This window comes from Triticum aestivum, chromosome 5A (assembly GCF_018294505.1).
Source record: "Triticum aestivum cultivar Chinese Spring chromosome 5A, IWGSC CS RefSeq v2.1, whole genome shotgun sequence".
Lineage (NCBI taxonomy): Eukaryota > Viridiplantae > Streptophyta > Magnoliopsida > Poales > Poaceae > Triticum > Triticum aestivum.
In genome coordinates this window covers 365,612,178-365,635,891 of record NC_057806.1, presented here as the reverse complement: position 1 = coordinate 365,635,891, position 23,714 = coordinate 365,612,178, and the positions used below count along the sequence as shown (strand labels likewise).

General features: G+C 43.1%; 1 long non-coding RNA gene across 13 annotated transcripts; it reads right to left on the bottom strand.

Moving 5' to 3' along the window:
* Positions 1–47: 47 nt before the first annotated feature.
* On the bottom strand, positions 48–5,259 carry LOC123103398 (uncharacterized). 13 transcript variants are annotated; one of them, XR_006449788.1, is made up of 10 exons: positions 4,789–5,258; positions 4,586–4,696; positions 4,472–4,494; positions 4,149–4,220; positions 3,907–4,026; positions 3,686–3,805; positions 1,276–3,594; positions 1,062–1,166; positions 692–710; positions 48–577 (listed from the first exon to the last, which is right to left on the bottom strand). It is a non-coding gene; the product is annotated as an uncharacterized lncRNA (long non-coding RNA). The 13 variants fall into 13 exon arrangements; XR_006449785.1 differs by having other exon boundaries at positions 692–1,166; positions 4,789–5,259; XR_006449786.1 differs by having other exon boundaries at positions 48–1,166; positions 1,276–2,940; positions 3,073–3,594; positions 4,789–5,259.
* Positions 5,260–23,714: the final 18,455 nt, after the last annotated feature.

Here is a 23,714-nt window from a genome sequence, read left to right as displayed (position 1 = left end):
GAACTTACATATGTTCAAGCAGGAAAAGGAAGCAAACCAAGTACATGTTTGAATGAATATATAATCTATTGCAGACCTTGCCTAGTACAAATAGTGACAAGCAAGCACAAGATGCATCAGCTTACATGCTTTAAACCACTTCCATTGACATGCACAACTGATTACATTACAAAGAAGTATATCGTGTCATATAGGCATGGGCATGATACCACCCGTTGCGCCAACTGGAGCAGAGACCCACTAACACCATGTGTGCTTTGAAAAAAATTCCATATATTAGTAGGTTTAGCTGTGGCCAAGCACGTACACTGCTTTACACCCGTTTCAGAATCATTCTTTTTTAAACCATGCAATAGGATTGCATATATTCCAGAGGAGTCTTTACACAATCGGGGATGATCAAATGACCCAAGCTCACACCAGCCTACTGCCTAGTATCAGGATCGATGACTCTCTGGAGCAGCGCGAAGACACTATTAAAGCCCGCTATCTTGTCCCTCCATATGCTCCAAATGACCACGGAGATAAAAGCATTCACAATTTTCTTTCGCCCACCCTGCATTCTTGACCTAGCATCCTGCCACCGGACACGAAGAGCAAGATCAGTAGGAGTGACCTCGTTTCAGAACCATTCTAAAAAAATACCTAAAGTCTGTCAATATAGACGAAAACAAAATTCTTGAGTACTTACCGAGGCTTCTCTATGTAAACTGGAAGAGAGACAAAAATCAGACATCACAACATATAAAATCCCATGAAAATGTGTTGCTCAACAGTTCTTCCAGTTGGTGTATTCTCATATTCCAGGGAAACATGAAATTCATACAAAATGAAAAACCTAGGACATGGCTGGGTATAGTCTTTAAGACAAAACCAGGATTTGACTAATCAACACAGGACAGCAAAGCACAAATTTTGAGAGTTCAGAGCAAGCACAAAATTTGGAGAGCCAGATTGCATAAAAGTTGACAAAAGGTCACTTGATTAGCCTATAAATGCAGGAGAAGTCAAATTCTAAGTAATTTTTTCTCCTCCATAAGTGCTTACATCATACAACTCACCTCGACAACCCAGGAAGTAGTCTTTGCTGTAACAACAAAAAGAACAAACTTGTAGGGAAAGATCCCTCCATCTTCAAGCAACATCCTTGAAAGGCTTAGTTATTCCTGCAAGGATTTGAGTAAATATCTTGTTTTATTACAGGACAGCACAGAAATGAGAAAGGTAAACAAACATGAAGCATTGTGAGTGCCATAACGAGAGGCAAGTACATACATAATCTAGCGCCTGAGAGCTGAGATTATATCGCACAGCTGAGAGGGTCTCAATAGTTACATAAAAGGGTAAACATTGTAGCTGGCCATGAATTATTTGATAGCAGAAAATCTTGACAGAATAGCATCTCTACAGATCAATTGTTAGCAATGAAAAATATACCAAGAGATAAAGCAAAAGGCAGTACAATTTATTTGGAAAAGATGAATGCTAGCTACTATAATAGAACCAATTATATATGTCATTCCTCATTTAAAGAAAACACTTTATTGAGAGTGACATATTAATCAACTCATAAGTCCTAAATGAGTAAAGAAAGGACATTCATAGAGACGATTTGCGAACATGATGGTTGTTGTAAGGTGCAAGTATATAGGTGCAACAAAGAAAGCTAAACTGCTATTTGGAAGCTACTGGGCAACAAATGTTTCTGAAAATTGATGAAGCAATCACACACACATATATACTATTTTATTAGCTGAATGAAACATGGTCCAACCAAGCACCGCAGGGAAGTCCTCGGCTTGATCAACCAACCATTGCATAAAGAAAATGTCAAAGGACGATAGCTAAAGAAAATATATAAGCTTAAGTGGCAAACAAATAGCTTTTGCACTCAGTGTATATAGCCATACTATTTATATACTAAAAGAATAGTCTGCTTGGTTGAAAGCTTTTTCTATATATATCTATCGTGTCAAATCAATTTATAATTTAACTCCACAACAACCGAAATTGTAAGTGTGCACACATTTCAGGCACGTATCCTACTATGCAATAGATTTTAGAAGTATCATGAGAAACCAGAGAATTAACTTGCCTGCCTCACCTATCATCTGGAGATTAACAGAAGGCCGAACCAACACATCCAAGCATTTGTAGAATTGGACCCCAAACAATTGAGAAATGATGCCTAGAATGGAAAGGCTGCACAAGGCACACAAGAATAATCTAAAGCAGGGTAATCATAAAAATGGAATATTATCAACCTACCACAAAGCAGGATGCTGAACTATACAACTCATGTCTTTTCAGGAACATTTTTGCACACAAAAAATTTAGATGCACAAAATAGAGCCAGGAAAGCTGGATACTATAATCTGAATCACCAAAAATCAGTTGAACTATTCATACCCAAAAGTAGGCAAAAGGGAGAGTACATATATTAGTTCTTCCAAACCATCTAAGACGGGTCATATTTAGCTGTAGGCAAAGAAAGGTACATTTCTGTAGTTATAGACTTATAGTTGCATAAGCACCATGCATGCGGTATGATGGCATCATGACCAAAACTATGAAATTCAAAAGACATTTTTGTACTAATTGGCTCCTCAGTGAAGCTGGTACAGAAGAAGAGGATCGTACTGGGTATTGTTCTTATCTTTCTAGAAAAGAAAGGGTAAAAACTGATTCAGAGCTGTCTGCGGATAGGCAAATCTATTCATCTTGATTAACTAAAGAGTTTATATACTTATTCCCTCGATTTTATTCTGTCTAGTAGGTTTGCAGTAGACGTGGGTACAGGTTACTCAATCTGAAAGCCGGAACGGTAGTGTTGGAGCAGATCAAACGACTGGGCCACTCAAATGTGATTTTCATCAGTTGGTCATCACGGATACTTGACTCGCATACTTCTTCCCTCGACTTTGTTCTGTCCAGTAGGTTCTGCAGTAGATGGAACCAAAAGAGATGTTTTGTCCTCAATGTGCTAATTCAAACTAAACAATCAGAATGAGGCGTGCTCTCTAGAGATGGAAAGCAACGAACTGAATGTCCCAGCAAAACAACAAACTGTACCATAAGAGTTTGAAGAATTTATTGGTTGCACCATTACTAATGAACTTAACATCCACCTGCCAAATGATATTCGATCTAGGGGTAGGATAAACAGAATTAAGGGGAATAAAGAGAAGGGAAGCGGAAAAGATAACAACGATAAGGCGAAGGTGTCGCAATTGTGCGAGATTCTATCTATTTGTTCGTGTTTAAGAATCAGCTTTTTTATCTGTCTGACTTCATGAACTGATAATTGGATATTCACTCTTGCCGTATACTTTTTTATTTGTGTGAATGACTTAGTTAATATTCATTCATCGTCATGTACAGTTTAGTTGCAACTGAAATATATGTACTTATAACTATCTGAATGCTTAGATTTTCCTGTCTACATATATATGACCAAACAGCAAGTTAGAGGCTTGCAGAAAACACACACAAATCGCCAGATATCTTGTAATAATGCAGTATAGGATATCTTGCAGTTCCGGGCAATACTGACCAACAGACCATCTTCTTAATAGCCCCAAGCTACTGAGAAACCTGCAAACCCATCCAAACCAACAAAAATGACATTAGGAACAGACCCCTTGCATCACCTGCACTTCTCCAACCTCTACTGATAGAGACATACCTTGCATCTGGTACTCATAGAAGCATGGGGGATGTGGCAGATATACAGGACAGGGGCCGTGTTCTCCGGCTCCTCTGGTTGCTTCTTCTCCCGAATCCTCTGCTCTTTCACCTCCAGAGGCTACAACAATCACAACACAACATCAGGGACAAGGAAAAGATGCATGTGCGTGTGTTTTTCTATTGGGTTCGATTTGGTTCGAAGGCAAAGCACGCACGCACCATGAAGTCCTTCCCCTCACGGTCTTGGAACCAGCCGAGCGCCGCAAGAACACCCGCCTCTGTTTCCTCTTCTTCTCCATCAACCCCATCTCCCTCAGTGAAACCTCCATGTAGCTCTCTCTGTCATTGAAGAATTCAGGTTATCAAATGTAAAAATGTACAATATATGTATTTCTCACTATCAAAATTGACCAGCGGCGCAGGACTGTAGAGTAAAAGACCAGCACGCTATGCATGCCTACCATGTTTCACAATGAAATAAAGCTGGATTGCAACTGAAATATCTCTCCTTGTATCTCCTATATCCCACACACCTAAATTAAACAAGCAAGTTAGCATGTCATTATTTACAAAGAAACACCACAACAACCTTATCAACTACTCCTTTCTTCTCTGTAGTTCTAATTTTTTAACAAGGTGCAATGATTTATCCCTATTTACTCTTACACTAAGATGTAAATTTAGTGTGTGGCATATATGTTAATACACCCAACCTAAAATCTGAGGAGAGTAAAAACTTATGCAGGACAGGAGCATCATGAGGCCTAGGTTGGGATCAGCTCACCTTCTAGCATAGGACGAACTCATCTGGACAGTACCAAATAGAACATTCAATCCTTAACAATGTATTCAATAATATGAAAGAGAAATGCATCCTGTTACAGGCGAAGAAGCTCACCTTGCGCCTCATAAGTCCAGTCAACCAAGAGTTAGCTGCATTCTTCCAGATCTCATCTAATACTTTTGTCACTCGTTGCTCCACAATGTTCCAGATCTTAATATATTATCACTAAAGAAACATTCGTGAGAATATTTCGATCAGATTAGAGAATCAACTAATAACTATCAACTACTTTTTCGACGTTGTATTTTTATACGCACCTTAACAAGGCCAATCCAGCTATAGCCTGTAGGTTTGGCCCATGCGGTTGTGGACTATCTTGCATCTCCTCGTTTTATCCAAGAATCCAGTGATGGAAATCCACTCCCTCAAGCCGGAGAAGAAACATAGCTGAGAAAATCTCGCCGGAGAATAAGAACAGAGCATGGGCTGGGACTTACCAGGGTGATGCACATGTAGTTGGCCGGCGGGCGCGGAGTACTGCGCGAAGGGGGCGGCGGAAGCGGGATCCGGCACCGGCGGCTCGAGGGGATGGGAGGCTCCCTGCCGCTACTGTCACTCCCCACGGTGAGGAGATGCAGTGGCTGCCGGCCAAGGAAGGAAGAGGCCGCGGCGGGGAGGCGGAGGAGGAGGCGCTCATGGTGGAGGACAGGAGGATGGGGGCGGAGTGCTGCGGCGGCTGTGGGGCTGGGCGTCTGGGCGAAAGGAGTCAGGCACGTCGCGCGCGGCGCGGGAAGTGCGGCCTGGCCCAAAGCGCTCTCACACGTTCAATGGGCTGACCCAGCCAATAAAGAAACCACTGACGAATAGGACCATCAGCCAACTCGGGCCACTCGTCATAATGCGAAAGGGTACCGGCGGGTGTGCATGCGACGATTCATCCTTTCCATCAACTGCAGACGAGCCAGGAACCCACGACGCGCACGCGGGGAAGTCTCACCCCGCCAATAGACAGGCGCAGAGAGCCCACCAGTCATGGAGGAGGAGAAAAAATAATAGCAAGGTAAAATGTGCAGTAAAGATCTAATGGTCTGGAAGACTCGGTTGACCAAAATCTGGCAGATCGAACGGTCAACGAAGGAGCAAATCGGGGGAGCTTCCTGATGGGGAGTCACCTAGCATCCTTATAGGTTAAAATTTCCCTTTTGTATTTTCTTTTACTTTAACCTAGTTTATGTTTCTTTTAGTTTTACTTATTTTAGGTTTTATAAAATATAGCACTAGCCCCTAAATCAGTATTAGTAATTAGGCTACTGCCATACAAAGTTTGACACTTTAATAAAATAGGTTTGTTTTTGTTTATTATTTAAAAGCATTTGGTAATTGTTTTCAGCTACTGTTTTATTTATTTTAGGGAATTAAACAATCTAAAAAAATGTTGGTTAACCACCAATATTAACAAATGAAAATTTGCCACATGATGAACATTTCAGTTTGCATGTTTTAAAACTTTGAATCTTGGACTGTAATTTGAATTTGATTTTGAACCGGGTTGAATCAAAGGGGGATTTAGCACCAGTGAAAACGATAATATCGCACCATTAACATGGGATTACTGTAGCTTAATTATATGGGCGTCACAGCGCTGCAGTAGCAAGCTGGACGGCCAGAGCTAGGGTAGCAGGCGTCGAGGTCGGAGGTGAAGGGGAACGTAGCATGCAATTTCAAAAAAATTCCTACGGTCACGCAAGATCTATCTAGGAGATGCATAGAAATGAGAGGGGGAGAGTGTGTCCACGTACCATCATAGACCGAAAGTGGAATCGTTAGTTTAACATGGTTGATGTAGTCGAACGTCTTCTTGATTCAACCGATCAAGTACCGAACGTACGGCACCTCCAAGTTCTGCACACGTTCAGCTCGATGATGTCCCTCGAACTCTTGATCCATCAAAGTCTCGAGGGAGAGTTTCGTCAGCACGACAGCCTGGTGACGGTGATGATGAAGTGATCCACGTAGGGCTTCGCCTAAGCACTGCGAGAATATGACTAGAGGAGTAAACGGTGGAAGGGGGCAACGCACACGGCTAAGAACAGTTGATGCGTCTTCGAGGTGCCCCCCCTCCCGCCCCCGTATATAAAGGAGGGAAAGGGGAGGATACCGGCCTATGGGCACCCCAAGTGGGAGGAGTCCCACTTGGGCTCCTAGTCCAATTCGCCCCCTTCCTTTTACCGAAAGGGGAAAGGGGGAAGAAGAGGGAGGAGGAGAAGGAAAGGGGGGCGCCGCCCCCTCCCCTAGTCCAATTTTAACTCCTTTGCTGGGGGCGTGATGAGGACATCAATACAATTGTTACACCCACAGCCCCTGCTGCTATACATACTGGACCAATTACTAGAGCTCGTGCACGCCAACTAAATTACCAGGTACTTTCGTTTCTTGGTAATGATTCTAATGTTTATGAGAATATGATGCTGCCTAAATTGGATACATTTGTTTTGCTTACAAATGAAGGGCCTAGCTTGGAGAAGGATGAACATTGGAGCAAGAACAAGCATGGAGATGATGCCATGCGCAAGGGGAACAAGAACGGAGTTACAAGTGATGATTTCAGGACTTTGAAGCCACCATAATGGGTGCATGAAGCCTTGGACGAAATATACAAGATGCCACTTCATAAATTTCGTCCCGAGGCTATTTTAGGTGCTGCGTCACCTTATTATTGGGCCAGGCCCATGTAATTTCGAAATACATAAGTATAGGCTATTTTTAGAGTCCGTATGTGTGGGGAAACAAGAGATAGGGTTGATTTCGGACCCCTCCACCAAGGGCCACGAAATTCCCCCCTCTTCCTCCATATATACAGCCATTAGGGCATCGCTTAGACTTTGGGTTTTGTTTAGATTAAAAGTTCGACATAGCTGCAACTTCGCGTACTTCGTTTGTGTTCAACGACCAGACAAAGGCGTCACAGAACCCCACCTTGATCAATAAAGCTTTTATCTTATATTCACAATATCCAGATTGCAATCTCAGTTTCTTGCTTGTTCTTCGTTTGCTCGCAGGAAACAGACCCTCGTGGTCAGGTTGATCGTGCTCCGGCGTGGTCAATAACCTCTCGGAGTTGGTTTAGCGATTGCTAAGGCGCGACGTCCACGCACGTTCGTAGTCGGATCGTCAAAGTCGCCTGCCACCAAAGCGATATCCATCATCTCATCGAAAGACGGGACACCTTTGCCTCTATCAAGTGGTATCAGATTTCCAGGTTGCTCGATGAGATTTTACAGTTTTTCGTAGTTTAGATCGAGTCTGTTCTTCATACCTATAGTCCACGAAAAAGCCACACAAAAAATTTAGGGTTAGTTCATCATATCCGAACCAATCTGAGCCTTTGCATAATCTTTTTAGGGTTTTGCTTTGTTGAATTTGCGGTTGCATCGTCGTGTCTAGTTGCTGGTCTTAGCGTCTAGTCTTTTAGAGTTTCGAGTTCTGGTCATAAGTTGTCACGCCGCCAGCGCACCATCATCATCGCCCCTGCCACCTACCACCACCGCTCCGAATCCGTATCCATATACCACCACCAATCCGTGCCATATACCACCACCGATCCATATCCATATACTACCACCGCTACCACCACCGCTGCCATATACCACCACCTCAGGTACGAGATGATGTCCATATTCCTAAACTGAAATTGAATATTCCACCATTTGAGGGTAGATATGTTCCTGATATATATCTTACTTGGGAGTTAGAAACTGAACAACGATTTACATGTTTACAATATCCTGAGGAGAGACGAGTTGCTGCTGTTGTTTGTGCTTTCACTAGTTTTGCATGTGTATGGTGGTCTGAACATTGTAGATTATATCCTATTCCAACTACTTGGGCTGCTTTGAAAACTGCTATGCGTACTTGTTGGGTTCCACCATATTATCAACGTGAATTGCTTCAGAGATTACAGCGCTGAAGACAAGGAAAAAATTCTGTAGAAGAATATTATCAGGAATTACAAACTGGCATGATTAGATGTGGTATTGTTGAGCACAACGAAGCTATGCTTGCACGTTTTCTGGGTGGATTAAATAGAGAGATTCAGACCATTCTAGACTATAAGGAGTATACTAATATCACTCGTTTATTCCATCTTGCTTGTAAAGCTGAACGTGAAGTGCAGGATCGACAAGCATTGGCGCGAACTAACTTTTCTGCAGGCCGAGCTTCATCATGGACACCGCGTGCATCTTCTACTTCAACTGCACCAGCACCTCAATCACGTGCCTCCTCCAGTCGTGATACAAGAAAACAGGCACAACCACCATTATCTGCCAAGAGCGCACCTGCTGGGCCTGCACAGAGTTCTTCTTCTTCCATGGCATCAACAGGGCACACAAGTGATATTATTTGTCGTCGTTGTAAGGGAGGAGGTCATTATGCGCGAGAATGCAAATCTCCGCGTGTGATGATTGCTACCGCGGATGGTGGATATGAGTCCGCTAGTGACTATGATGAGGAGACTTTGGCTCTTATTACACGTGAAGAACATGGTGGAGATGATTCTGATCATGAGACGCAATACATGGCTCCTGAAGACGCTGACAGGTATGAATGTTTAGTTGCTCAACGTCTTTTGAGTGTGCAGGTCACACAAGCTGAGCAAAATCAGAGGCACAATTTGTTCCATATCAAGGGAGTTGTGAAAGAACGTTCTGTGCGCGTCATCATAGATGGAGGGAGCTGCAACAACTTGGCTAGCATGGAGATGGTGGAGAAGCTTTCTCTCACCACAAGACCACATCCACATCCTTACTACATCCAATGGTTCAACAACAGCGGCAAGGTTAAGGTAACACGTACTGTTCGTGTGCATTTTAGTATCTCTACATATGCTGATTATGTTGATTGTGATGTGGTACCTATGCAAGCATGTTCCTTATTACTTGGTAGACCATAGCAATTTGATAAAAATTATGTACACTATGATAGAAACAATCACTATACTCTTGTTCATAGGGATAAAAATATTACTTTGCTTCCTATGACTCCTGATTCCATTTTGAAAGATGATATTAATAGAGCTAATAAAGCAAAACAGGAGATGAATAAGAGTGAAAATCATATTGTGGCAAAAGAATTTGAGCAACAAATGAAGCCTAATAATAAACCATCTAGTGTTGCTTCTGAAATTAAATTGAAAAGTGCATGTTTATTTTCCACCAAATCTGATATTGATGAGCTAGATTTCAGCAAATCTGTTTGCTATGCTTTTGTGTGCAAAGAGGCATTATTTTCATTCAAGGACGTGCCTTCCTCTTTGCCTCCTGCTGTCACTAACATTTTGCAGGAGTTCGCTGACGTCTTTCCACAAGACGTGCCACCGGGATTACCGCCTATTCGAGGGATTGAGCATCAGATTGACTTAATTCCCGGTGCTTCACTGCCAAACCATGCACCATACCGTACCAATCCAGAGGAGACGAAGGAGATTATGCGTCAAGTACAAGAGCTTCTCGACAAAGGTTATATACGCGAATCCCTTAGTCCTTGTGCTGTTCCTATTATTCTAGTGCCGAAAAAGGATGGTACATCACGTATGTGTGTTGATTGTAGAGGCATTAATAATATTACTATTCGTTATCGTCATCCTATTCCTAGGCTAGATGATATGCTTGATGAATTGAGTGGCTCTACAATATTCTCCAAAGTTGATTTGCGTAGTGGATACCATCAAATTCATATGAAATTGGGAGATGAATGGAAAACAGCATTCAAAACTAAGTTTGGATTATATGAGTGGTTAGTCATGCCTTTTGGGTTAACTAATGCACCTAGTACTTTCATGAGATTAATGAACGAAGTTTTACGTGCTTTCATTGGACGATTTGTGGTAGTTTACTTTGATGACATATTGATTTATAGCAGATCTTTGGAAGAACATTTGGAACATTTACGTGCTGTTTTTATTGCTCTACGTGATGCACGTTTGTTTGGTAACCTTGGGAAGTGCACCTTTTGCACCGACCGAATATCTTTTCTTGGCTATGTTGTTACTCCACAGGGAATTGAAGTTGATAAAGCCAAGATTGAAGCTATTGAGAGTTGGCCGCAACCCAAAACGGTCACACAAGTGAGGAGTTTTCTTGGCCTCGCTGGATTCTATAGGCGTTTTGTGAGAGATTTTAGCACCATTGCTGCACCTCTCAATGAGCTTACAAAGAAAGATGTGCCTTTTCTTTGGGGTACCGCACAGGAAGAAGCCTTCTCGGTATTGAAAGATAAGTTGACACATGCTCCTTTACTCCAACTTCCTGATTTTAATAAGACTTTTGAGCTTGAATGTGATGCTAGTGGAATTGGATTAGGCGGTGTGTTATTACAAGATGGCAAACCTGTTGCATACTTTTCTGAAAAATTGAGTGGGCCTAGTCTGAATTATTCTACTTATGATAAAGAATTATATGCTCTTGTTCGGACTTTAGAAACATGGCAACATTATTTATGGCCCAAAGAATTTGTTATACATTCTGATCATGAATCTTTGAAACATATTAAAAGTCAAGCTAAACTGAATCGTAGACATGCTAAATGGGTTGAATTCATTGAGACTTTTCCTTATGTCATTAAACACAAGAAGGGAAAAGAAAATGTTATTGCTGATGCATTGTCTCGCCGCTATACTATGCTTTCACAACTTGACTTCACAATATTTGGTTTGGAGACCATCAAAGATCAATATGTGCATGATGCTGATTTTAAAGATGTAATGCAGAATTGTAAAGAAGGAAGAATGTGGAACAAGTTCGTCGTTAACGATGGATTTGTGTTTCGTGCTAACAAGCTATGCATTCCAGCTAGCTCCGTTCGTCTTTTGTTGTTGCAGGAGGCGCATGGAGGAGGATTAATGGGACACTTTGGCGTGAAGAAGACGGAGGACGTACTTGCTACACATTTCTTTTGGCCAAAGATGAGACGGGATGTTGAGCGTTTTATTGCTCGCTGCACTACATGTCAAAAAGCTAAGTCACGATTCAATCCTCATGGTTTATATATGCCTTTGCCTGTACCTAGTGTTCCTTGGGAGGATATATCTATGGACTTTGTTTTAGGTTTACCTCGAACAAAGAAGGGGAGGGATAGCATATTTGTTGTCGTGGATAGATTCTCGAAAATGGCACACTTTATACCATGTCATAAAAGCGATGATGCTGTTAATGTTGCTGATTTGTTCTTTCGTGAAATTATTCGCTTGCATGGTGTGCCAAAAACTATTGTTTCAGATCGTGATACTAAATTTCTTAGCCACTTTTGGAGATGTTTATGGGCTAAGTTGGGGACTAAACTGCTTTTTAGTACTACTTGTCACCCCCAAACTGATGGACAAACTGAAGTAGTCAATAGAACGTTGTCTACTATGCTTAGGGCTGTTTTGAAGAATAATAAGAAAATGTGGGAGGAATGCTTGCCTCATATTGAATTTGCTTATAATCGTTCATTGCATTCTACTACTAAGATGTTCCCTTTTGAAGTTGTGTATGGTTTCCTACCTCGTGCACCTATTGATTTGTTGCCTCTTCCATCTTCGGAGAAGGTTAATTTTGATGCTAAACAACGTGCTGAATTGATTTTAAAAATGCATGAGTTAACTAAGGAAAACATTGAGCGCATGAATGCTAAATATAAACTTGCTGGAGATAAGGGTAGAAAACATGTTGTGTTTGCACCTGGAGATCTTGTTTGGTTACATTTGCGTAAGGATAGATTTCCTGATTTGCGCAAATCAAAGTTAATGCCACGTGCTGATGGTCCCTTTAAGGTGTTAGAGAAAATAAATGATAATGCATATAAACTTGAGCTGCCTGCAGATTTTGGGGTTAGTCCCACTTTTAACATTGCAGATTTGAAGCCTTATTTGGGTGAGGAAGATGAACTTCCGTCGAGGACGACTTCATTTCAAGAAGGGGAGGATGATGAGGACATCAATACAATTGTTACACCCACAGCCCCTGCTGCTATACATACTGGACCAATTACTAGAGCTCGTGCACCCCAACTAAATTACCAGGTACTTTCGTTTCTTGGTAATGATTCTAATGTTCATGAGAATATGATGCTGCCTAAATTGGATACATTTGTTTTGCTTACAAATGAAGGGCCTAGCTTGGAGAAGGATGAACATTGGAGCAAGAACAAGCATGGAGATGATGGCATGCGCAAGGGAAACAAGAACGGAGTTACAAGTGATGATTTCAGGACTTTGAAGCCACCATAATGGGTGCATGAAGCCTTGGACGAAATATACAAGATGCCACTTCATAAATTTCGTCCCGAGGCTATTTTAGGTGCTGCGTCACCTTATTATTGGGCCAGGCCCATGTAATTTCGAAATACATAAGTATAGGCTATTTTTAGAGTCCGTATGTGTGGGGAAACAAGAGATAGGGTTGATTTCGGACCCCTCCACCAAGGGCCACGAAATTCCCCCCCCCCTCTTCCTCCATATATACAGCCCTTAGGGCATCGTTTAGACTTTGGGGGTTTTGTTTAGATTAAAAGTTCGCCATAGCTGCAACTTCGCGTACTTCGTTTGTGTTCAACGACCAGACAAAGGCGTCACAGAACCCCACCTTGATCAATAAAGCTTTCATCTTATATTCGCAATATCCAGATTGCAATCTTAGTTTCTTGCTTGTTCTTCGTTTGCTCGCAGGAAACAGACCTTCGTGGTCAGGTTGATCGTGCTCCGGCGTGGTCAATAACCTCTCGGAGTTGGTTTAGCGATTGCTAAGGCGCGACGTCCTCGCACGTTCGTAGTCGGATCGTCAAAGTCGACTTCCACCAAAGCGAAATCCTCCATCTCATCGAAAGACGGGACACCTTTGCCTCTATCAGGGCGCCACCCCTTGTGGGCTGCCTTGCCTCCCTCCTATGGCCCGCATCTTCCCCTTGGGGGTTCCGGTAACCCCCCCCCCCCCCCCGTACTCCGATATGTACTCGATACATTCTGGAACACTTCCGGTGTCCGAATACTATCGTCTAATATATCAATCTTTACCTCTCGACCATTTCGAGACTCGTCGTCATATCCATGATCTCATCCGGGACTCCGAACAATCTTTGGTCACCAAAACACATAACTCATAATACAAATCATCATCAAACGTTAAGCGTGCGGACCCTACGGGTTCGAGAACTATGTAGAAATGACCGAGACACCTCTCCGGTCAATAACCAACAACGAAACTTGGATGCTCATATTGGTTCCCACATATTCTACGAAGATCTTTATCGGTCAAACCGTAATGACAACATACGTCATTCCCTTTGTCATCGATATATTACTTGCGCGATATTCGATAGTCGGTATCTTCATACCTAGTTCAATCTTGTTACCGGCAAGTCTCTTTACTCGTTCTATAATGCATTATCCCGCAACTAACTCATTAGTCACATTGCTTGCAAGGCTAATCATGATGTGCATTACCGAGAGGGCCGAGAGATACATCTCCGATACTCGGAGTGACAAATCCTAATATCGTTCTTTGCCAATCAACAAACACCTTCGGAGATACATGTATATCATCTTTATAATCACCCAGTTACGTTGTGACGTTTGATAGCACACAAGGTATTCCTCCGGTATTCAGGAGTTCCATAATCTCATAGTCAAAGGAATATGTATAAGTCATGAAGAAAGCAATAGCAATAAAACTTAACGATCATTATGCTAAGCTAATGGATGGGTCTTGTCCAATACATCATTCTCCTAATGATGTGATCCCATTCATCAAATAACAACACATGTTTATGGTTAGGAAACTTAACCATCTTTGATTAACGAGCTAGTCTAGTAGAGGCATACTAAGGACACTGTGTTTTGTCTATGTATTCACACATGTATCAAGTTTCCGGTTAATACAATTCTAGCATGAATAATGAACATTTATCATGGTATAAGGAAATAATAATAACAACTTTATTATTGCCTCTAGGGCATATTTCCTTCAGTCTCCCACTTGCACTAGAGTTAATAATCTAGATTACACTGTAATGATTCAAACTCGCATGGAGTCTTGGTGCTGATCATGTTTTGCTCGTGGAAGGGGCTTAGTCAATGGGTCTACCACATTCAGATCCGTATGTATTTTGCAAATCTCTATGTCTCTCTCTTTGACTTGATCACGGATGGAGTTGAAGCGTCTCTTATGTGTATGGTTCTCTTGTGCAATTGCTCCAGTGTTGTCACAAAAGATTTTTATTGGACTCGATGCACTAGGTATTACACATAGATCGGATATGAACTCCTTCATCCAGACTCCTTCATTTGTTGCTTCCGATGCAACTATGTACTCCGCTTCACACGTAGATCCCGCCGCGACGTTTTGCTTGGAACTGCACCAACTGACAGCTCCACCATTCAATATAAATATGTATCCGGTTTGCGACTTAGAGTCATCCGGATTAGTGTCAAAGCTAGCATCGACGTAACCATTTACGACGAGCTCTTTGTCACCTCCATAAACTAGAAACATATCCTTAGTCCTTTTCAGGTACTTCAGGATGTTCTTGACCGTTGTCCAGTGATCCACTCCTGGATTACTTTGGTACCTCTCTGCTAAACTTATAGCAAGGCACACATCATGTCTGGTACACAGCATTGCATACATGATAGAACCTATGGCTGAGGCATAGGGAATGACTTTCATTTTCTCTCTATCTTCTGAAGTGGTCGGGCATTGAGTCTGACTCAACTTCACACCTTGTAACATAGGCAAGAGCCCTTTCTTTGACCGATCCATTTTGAACTTCTTCAAAACTTTATCAAGGTATGTGCTTTGTGAAAGTATAATTAAGTGTCTTAATCTATCTCTATAGATCTTGATGCCCAATATATAAGTAGCTTCTCCAAGGTCTTCCATTCAAAAACTCTTATTCAAGTATCATTTTATGCTATCCAGAAATTCTATATCATTTCCAATCAACAATGTGTCATCCACATATAATATTTGAAATAGTAAAGAGCTCCCACTCACTTTCTTGTAAATACAGGCTTCTCCAAAGTCTGTATGAAACCGTATGCTTTGATTACTTCATCAAAGCGTATATTCCAACTACGAGATGCTTGCACCAGTCCATAAATGGATCGCTGAAGCTTACACACTTTGTTAGCACCTTTACGATCGACATAACCTTCTAGTTACATCATATACAACTCTTATTTAATAAATCCATTAAAGAATGCAGTTTTGACGTCCATTTGCAAGATTTCATAATCATAAAATGCGGCAATCGCTAACATGATTCGGATAGACTTAAGCATCACTACGGATGAGAAGGTCTCATCGAAGTCGACTCCTTGAACTTGTCGAAAACCTTTCGCAACATGTCGAGCTTTGTAGACAGTAACATTACCATCAGCGCCAGTCTTCTTCTTGAAGATCCATTTATTCTCTATGGCTTGCCGATCATCGAGCAAGTCAACCAAAGTCCATACTTTGTTTTCATACATGGATCCCATCTCAGTTTTCATGGCCTTAAGCCATTTCGCGGAATCTGGGATCATCATCGCTTTCTCATAGTTTGTAGGTTCGTCATGGTCTAGTAACATGACTTCCAAAACAGGATTGCCATACCACTGGTGCGGAACGTACTCTGGTTGACCTATGAGGTTCGGTAGTAACTTGATCTAAAGTTTTATGATCATCATCATTAACTTCCTCACTAGTTGGTGTAGGCATCACGAGAATGGTTTTCTGTGATGAGCTACTTTCCAATTCGAGAGAAGGTACAATTACCTCATCAAGTTCTACTTTCCTCCCACTCACTCCTTTTGAGAGAAAACTCCTTCTCTAGAAAGGATCAATTCTTAGCAACAAAGAAACGACAGCTTAGGTTTCTTGCCAATCCACAGTTCACACGGTGTCATCTCAACGGATTTAGATGGTGCCCTATTTAACATGAATGTAGCTGTCTCTAATGCATAACCCCAAAATGATAGTGGTAAATCGGTAAGAGACATCATAGATCGCACCATATCTAATAAAGTATGGTTACAACGTTCGGACACACCATTACATTGTGGTGTTCCAGATGACGTAAGTTGTGAAACTATTTCACATTGTTTTAAATGAAGACCAAACTCGTAACTCAAATATTCGCCTCCGCGATCAGACCGTAGAAACTTTATTTTCTTGTTACAATGATTATCCACTTCACTCTGAAATTCTTCGAACTTCTCAAATGATTCAGACTTGCGTTTCATTAAGTAGATATACCCATGTATGCTCAAATCATCTGTGAGGGTCAGAAAATAACGATACCCGCCACGATCCTCAACTCTCATCGGACCGCATACATCGGTATGTGATACGTCTCCAACGTATCTATAATTTTTGATTGCTCCACGCTATCTACTGTTTCAGACTATATTGGGCTTTATTTTCCACTTTTATATTATTTTTGGGACTAACCTATTAACCGGAGGCCCAGCCAGAATTGTTGTTTTTTGCCTATTTCAGTGTTTCGGAGAAATAGAATATCAAACGGAGTCCAAACGAAATAAAATCTTCGGGAACGTGATTTTCTCACCGAACGTGATCCAGGAGACTTGGACCCTACTCCAGGGAGTCAAAGAGGAGGTCACGAGGGTGGGGGGCGCCCCCCCTAGGGCGCACCCCCTGCCTCGTGGGCCCCTCGGTGCTCCAGCGACGTACTCCTTCCTCCTATATATACCTACGTACCCCCAAACGATCAGAACAAGAGCCAAAAACCTAATTCCACCGCCGCAACTTTCTGTATCCACGAGATCCCATCTTAGGGCCTGTTCTGGAGCTCCGCCGGAAGAGGGTCATCATCACGGAGGGCTTCTACATCATCCTAGCCCCTCCGATGAAGTGTGAGTAGTTTACCTCAGACCTTCGGGTCCATAGTTAGTAGCTAGATGGCTTCTTCTCTCTCTTTGAATCTCTATACAAAGTTCTCCCCCTCTCTTGTGGAGATCTATTCGATGCAATCTTCTTTTTGCGGTGTGTTTGTTGAGACCGATGAATTGTGGGTTTATGATCAAGTCTATCTATAAATAATATTTGAATCTTCTCTGAATTCTTTTATGTATGATTGGTTATCTTTGCAAGTCTCTTCGAATTATCCGTTTGGTTTGGCCAACTAGATTGATAGTTCTTGCCATGGGAGAAGTGCTTAGCTTTGGGTTTGATCTTGCGGTGTCCTTACCAAGTGACAGAAGGGGCAGCAAGACACGTATTGCATCGTTGCCATCGAGGATAACAAGATGGGGTTTATTTTATATTGCATGAATTTATCTCTCTACATCATGTCATCTTGCTTAAGGCGTTACTCTGTTTTCAACTTAATACTCTAGATGCATGCTGGATAGCGGTCGATGAGTGAAGTAATAGTAGTAGATGCAGAATCGTTTCGGTCTACTTGTCATGGACGTGATGCCTATATACATGATCATGCCTAGATATTCTCATAACTATGCTCAATTCTGTCAATTGCTCAATAGTAATTTGTTCACCCACCATAGAATACGTATGCTCTTGAGAGAAGCCACTAGTGAAACCTATGGCCCCCGGGTCTATTCTCATCATATCAATCTCCATCACTTTAATCTTGCTTTGCTTTTTTACTTTGCTTTTACTTTTTACTTTGCATCTTTATACCAAAAAAACCAAAAAATATTATATCTATCAGATCTCACTCTCGTAAGTGACCGTGAAGGGATTGACAACCCCTAATCGCGTTGGTTGCGAGTAGCTATCGCTTTGTGCAGGTACAAGGGACTTGAGCGTGGCCTCCTACTGGATTGATACCTTGGTTCTCAAAAACTGAGGGAAATACTTATGCTACTCTGCTGCATCATCCCTTCCTCTTCAGGGAAAACCAACGCAAGCTCAAGATGTAGCAAGAAGGATTTCTGGCGCCGTTGCCGGAGAGTCTACGCAAAAAGTCAACATACCAAGTACCCATCACAATCCCTATCTCTCGCATTGCATTATTTGCCATTTGCCTCTCATTTTCCTCTCCCCCAATTCACGTTTTATTCGCCCTCTCTCTCTCTCTATCCTCCCTCTCTATTTGCCTCTTTTTGCCCGCTTGCTTTTTGTTTGCTCATGTGTTAGATTGCTTGTTTGTCGCGATGGCTCAAGATACTACCAAATTGTGTGACTTCACTAATACCAATAATAATGATTTCCTTAGCACTCCAATTTCTCCTCTTATCGATGCTGAATCTTGTGAAATTAATGCTGCTTTATTGAATCTTGTTAGTGAAGATGCTGCTACTCATCTGAATAGCTTCGTTGATTTATGTGATACGCAAAAGAAAAAAGATGTCACGACCCGGATTTGACAAAATCCAAGTCTTTGTGCTTCCTGTGCTATCCTTGGATCGTAGCTAGCACACACAGTAACAATAATGAATATCAGTAAAACATACATCATTTTACTACAACGATAGATCCAGAATTAAGCAAATACATACCATTTGCACAGCTCAATGCTGGCGCATAATACAACGGAGTTATACGTAGTCGCTAAGTTAGGGCACCATCAACGCCACTGGGCTCGTTGAGTGTAGACCATAACCCTATTGTCTCATAATCTGTTGAGATCTGCACATGACAGGTGCAGATGAGTACGTGGAATGTACTCGCAAGTTGCAAAGGAAAGTATAACAAAATATATATGCAGGGTAAGTATTGGTGGAGGTTTCCTTTGCATAAAGCCAATTTTCTCCTATACTAAATTTTTGTAAAGTTCTTTTGAAATAAAAAAATAGTTTTTGGTATAAAAGATAGGAGTGAGACAGTTCGATATACGCACCAGTGCTCATTCTCCAAAATAGTTTTAAAACATACATAAGGTTGAAGTGAAACACATTCACTATGCTCATTCCTCAACTTTAACCCTTAAAACATATTTTTAGAAAAAGAGAGGGGAGATTCTTCTTCAGTCCAAGTCTTCAGTTGCTCAAAATTGCCCGTAACCGGGAGCACGACTAATCGATTAGGTTTAACCCTCTGCAGAGGTCGTACACGTTCCCCACATGACACAACCAACCCCGTTTATCGTTGCACGCTTGGGTGCACGACTAGGAGGAGATTGTGATGAAGCCTTTCCGTAACAGCCCCCTATACCACCAAGCCCCCGCAACTTCGGCACGAAGGCCTCTCTCCGATGGCGGTCCTGGGGTAGGGTTTCCCGTTAGTACTAAGCTAAGCCAGAGCCCATAGTAGCATGTGGCTGTACTGGAAGCTACATCCAACTGTACTTGGAAGATCTCAGGGCCCTGGACGTCGGTCCCCACCAAAAACCTGTGTGCAAGACCCCAGTCGGACGCATTCACTGCAAGACCCCGATTGGGCGTAATCACTTGTAGACGCTCCCATCAATACCATTCCGCCCAGGGAGTAGAAGGAAAACAATATATAGTTTTTGTTTTTCATTTTTTTTCACAAAAACGTTGCCCCAAAAGAGGGCAAGTTTATTTGTTTAAAACTTATTTGATTGTCAACCCACCCATTTGTGCAAGCGCGACCAAGCATGGTAGTAAGTGTTGAACCTAAGGCTCTAGATAGTAATAGTACTTTGCAAAACTTTTGTAAAACATGCATAACATTAAATTCAGAGAGATATGCATAATATGAAAATATAGGTCAGGGCATGATCAAATTGCAACTTGCCTGTGTCTTGAAGTTGATTCTCTATTCGTTACCGTCACTCCTTCACTTTACGATATATCTATCGATGAAACAAAATACTTCAACACACACAATCCAAATGATGATCCAAATGAAAGATTCAAATTGACAATAAATACATTCGTAGGATAATTAGCATGACGTGGCTATGGTTTGAGATAGAATCAAGTTTGGTCTTAACCGAGACATGACATAGTCATATTCTACGATTGGATTCAAGTGATACTAAGTGAAGATCATGGTTCGATATAAAAGATGGGTCGTGAGACAATTCCTACAACAAATTCTATCACAAGACTATTCGGAATATTTGACTTGGTTAAACGAAAGTGGGTATGGCATACGTTTCAAGATAAAGAATTAAATTCTTAATCTTGTAACTCCAATTTTTTTGTGGTGATATCAAATGATCAGAGAGGTTCCCTAGGGATCTAAGAGATTTAACCTATAGTCACATTTTATTTTAACGAAGTTATTAAACGATGATCAAAGAAGATCAAACTAAGGTGTTGAGGTTAAAACATCAACTAAGCATTGCTAAAGAATAATTCAATGAGATCTAATAGAAAGGTGAGGTCCTAAGGACCAACTTTCTTATATAAAACATTTTTACGTGTTTTACAAAATAAAAGATATAGCAAAATTACTCAAATACACTTTCTAAATTTGAATCAAAATTTAAATCACCAAAGTTGAAATATTTTAATTCCATAATAAACTAAATGTTTCAAGGAATCCGGGGATATAAAGTTTGTCGAATTCGGACATACGGTTTGAGAGATACGATTTTTCGAACTTCAGGTATTTTCTGAAAATGCTATACGAGAATTACATGGAGCTGCTACGTGTCAAATTTTGAATGGCCGATACCTCTTCGTTTTAAAGAAAAATAAAAGAGAGGAGTGATTGCTGCTTACGGGGATAGATGGCCGGCGATGTTACGCAACAGCGGCGGCTCGGGTTCGTGGGACTCCGGCAGTCTCCGATGACGAAGGCAAGGTGGACGGTGATGGGATTGTGTACCTAGGGTAGGATCATGGACCTGATCCAAGTAACTTACCCTAGGACATCCTTAGAAGAGGTCGCCTTCCAGTCGACCAACGAGGATTCACTCGACTGGCCTGAAGGACTCGACCACGAAGACTCACTCGACCACCAGGAGGTCAAGAGGCACTCTGCACTGCAACGGCCTGTAATCAAGTAGACTTTATGATAGTAAAGGCACTTTATGTGGGGCGTTACCAGTAACGCCCCAGACTTAACTCACCTTAAACCCTCTCCTGCGTGGGCTGGCTAGGGTCCTGGCGCACTCTATATAAGCCACCCTCCTCCACAGGCAGAAGGGTTCGGCACCTTGTAATTCATACATTCATAATCCACTCGACCGCCTCCGGGCTCCGAGACGTAGGGCTGTTACTTCTTCCGAGAAGGGCCTGAACTCGTACATCCTTTGTGCTTACAACCTCTCCATAGCTAGGACCTTGCCTCTCCATACCTACCCCCCACTCTACTGTCAGGCTTAGAACCACGACAGTTGGCGCCCACCGTGGGGCCGGTGTTTTAGCGATTTTGTGGAGAAGTTGCGATTCTTCCGAGTACTCTCATCATGGTGTCTGCTGGAGTTTTGGTCAAGGGTCAAGAGATCCGTCTCGGCACTCTCACCTTCATCGCCGACGACTCCGCATGGCTCCAGGAGGCTCCACTCGACGTAGACGCGCTCCCCGTCCGCGGTGCGACGCATTTTCGCGCATGTGTCCGCGGCGTTCTGCTGCGGCAACCGTCGACCCAGTATCGGTCGGCTCCTCCATCGTCCACCCTCCCGGTCTCCCGCCAGCGCAAGCGCTCAGGCCGGTCGAGGCTTCAGCGATGGGTGAGTCACGCGGTGGCTCGCCAATCGGCCACTACACAAGTTGCGGCAATCGAGCCCAACGAATCTCTCTACGGCTTGTTCGATCAGTCGACTGGCTCCGGAGAGACTGCATCCGAGTGCGGAAGCAGTGATCCAGCGGCGGAAATCTTGATGGTCGACGGGCCCCACAGCCCTCCTGGCTTCGCCCGTGGTGGTGGAGCAGGTGACGGCGGCGACCCTGCACGAGACTACGAAGAGTACCAGCCCGAGCCACTCGACTCTCTGCAAAGAGAAGAGCTTCGCCGCAGGAACGAGGATCCCCTGCGTATTCCCATCGCAGGAGAAACCCCCGAGGCTCGTGCCTTGGAGGAGGCGCGTCTGGCCAATTTGGCCGAGCGCACTCGACTGGAGAACCTTCAGCGAGCACTCGACGAGCGCGCGCGGCAACGAGTTCCCGACACCAGTCGACGTCAACTCTTCCCGCCGACTCAGGTATATCGAACCCCAATTCAGAATTTAGCAGCTGCGACCCGTATAGCAGAGTCCATTCAGCCTTCGCAGTCGGAAGCTGGCAGAGGTTTGCTGCAGATCAGGGATCTGCTCCGGGCAGCAGGAGATCAGAATTCAGCCGTGTCTCAGTCGCGCAACAGAATTCACAGTCGATCTGTCACTGTGAATACGGTTCAGTCGGCTCACAGCCCCAGATCGCCTCCGCGGCGCGAAGGGCGTGAGAATCGGCGAGATCAATATGGCGACAGACTCGACCGAGATGATAGGCGTCGAGTGCCCTATTCCCCTCCGAGGGGTGGGTCTTACGCTCCTCGGCAGCCAGATGATAGGCGTCAGTACAGTACAGGGCGTAGGGTTCCAGTTGACCCCAGAGAGCCAGGCTTCGACGCGCGATCCATTATCGTGCAAGGGTTGGTCGACCGGAACAGAGCCCATCGAGGCGCACTCGACAGAGATGTACCCACGAGCAGTCGAGTACATGTTTCTGGTCCTGAATGTTTCAGCAGAGCTATCAGAGCCGCAGTTATCCCCCCCAATTTCAGGTTGGCAACAGGAGTCAGCAAGTTCACTGGTGAGTCTAAGCCTGAAACTTGGCTTGAAGACTACCGAGTGGCAGTTCAGATCGGTGGTGGGAACGACGAGGTGGCCATGAAGCATTTGCCCCTCATGTTGGAAGGTTCTGCCAGGGCATGGTTGACTCAATTACCTCCTAGCAGCATTTACACTTGGGAAGATCTGTCCCGAGTGTTCGTCAGAACGTTTGAAGGGACTTGCAAGCGACCAGCGGGATTGACAGAGTTGCAAGTCTGCGTGCAGAAAACTAATGAGACTCTCAGAGAGTATATTCAGAGGTGGATCACTTTGCACCACACTGTGGAAAATGTCTCTGATCATCAGGCAGTATGCGCCTTCAAAGACGGCGTCAAGAACAGAGAACTGAGTTTGAAATTTGGTCGAACCGGTGACATGACCTTGAGTCGGATGATGGAGATTGCTACCAAGTACGCCAACGGCGAAGAAGAAGACCGACTCCGAAGCGGCAAGCACAAGCCGAGTCAGTCGGAAAAAGGAAACACCAGTCGGAAACAGAAGCGGAAGGCTGAACCGGCAGCTCCTGGAGAGGCTCTGGCCGTGACTCAAGGAAAGTTTAAGGGGAAACCAAAAGGAT